Source organism: Rhyacophila brunnea, unplaced genomic scaffold, assembly GCF_057557595.1.
Source record: "Rhyacophila brunnea isolate RB1 unplaced genomic scaffold, BYU_Rbru_1.0 scaffold_35, whole genome shotgun sequence".
Taxonomy (NCBI): Eukaryota; Metazoa; Arthropoda; class Insecta; order Trichoptera; family Rhyacophilidae; genus Rhyacophila; species Rhyacophila brunnea.
Window position 1 is genome coordinate 2,773,390 of NW_028233017.1, and position 1,521 is coordinate 2,774,910.

Genomic DNA, 1,521 nt, shown 5'->3' on the forward strand with positions numbered 1-1,521 from the left:
CAGTTAATAAAGCTTGATATAATTTAGAGATACAAAGAATTCATATTAAACATTTACTTTGAGTAAATATTCGTTCATCATATAGTGTATAGCATATTTTATCTTTATTTATTTATGTCATGTTTGGATATTTTAAATTGATGATTGCAATTATAAAATTGATGATGAAATTTTTGTCTTTAACCTTTAGCAATCGATAGTGTAATAAATTGATTCTTTCTTTATGTTACAAGTATAGTTTGTGTTGTCAAATTTAAGAATTAAAGGTAAGAATGCAGTCTACACCGATTTTAAAATGCATTACACATTATTTATTATAAATTTCACTTATGTTTTTAGAAGAAGAAATAACGGATATATGATACAAGCTCTATAAAAAACAAAATATTTATTGATTAGGAAGAAGTAACAATTCAATCGTAAACAAAACAAGTAATATAACGCGTTTGCGCTAACAAACATCGAAACATTAGGTTTTTTCCCTTTAACGAAAACGAAAAACGCAAATAATATTACGAACTTCTGATCAAAGTTATTCTTGAAATTATAAAGTTAAATAAAATCCGCTATCATCAAAAAATTTATTTCAACGTAGTATAGCTATTGGTTTTTCCAGATTAATAATATTTTACATAAATTTATAAAAATAAAATTAGTTTTTATATAAAGAACATATATTTTTAGGATAATTACAATAATAAAAGATTCTTTGTAATTATTTCTTGCCCAGATTTTAACATGAAAAAATAACTATATATTTAAATACAATTTTTTTTTCAGTTAAGATGAAACGATGAGATCAAGACATGTTTGATATTATGAAAATTTTGAAATTTAGTCATATTATGAATATATTTAGAAAAAAGATTGCTTTATATGAATTGAGTATATGAAACTATTTAACGGTTTATATTTATAGATTATACAATAAAATTGATTCCTTAATACATTGTATTTTTATCAAATAATCTTAACATAATGTATATACGCAATATTACGACACAAATAGCGTGTTTAAAGTTTCAGCATAAGCATGGAATTAATATGCTTTATATCACTAAACCAAACAAATACAAAGATCACACATAAATTTTATTTCAGATTAAATTATTTAGAAAAGTTATAAAATCAAATTGATAGTGTGAAATAAGCAAATACTAGAAATTGGTTTTTTATAAGAAAATAATATGTTGCATGAAGATGCCAAATTAACGATAATGTTATCCATTGGACATACAATGTTCTTCGACCCAGAACTAAGTAAAATGTCTGCGAAAATCTAAAAATAATGACGAAGCTTTTAAATTTTCTATAATATTTTGTATTTTTAGATACCAGTATAGTTTTGTCCTATAATATTTGTGTAAAATAATTATACTGCCGTTTATATGCGCTAGATAGTACAAAATAATTTACTTGTTGAATGTATTTTATTCCTGAATTATATTAAAAATTTCTCAAATATTATGAAAAACCTAGTCAATTAGCTTATATATGGGACAAATAGGTATTTTAAAACTT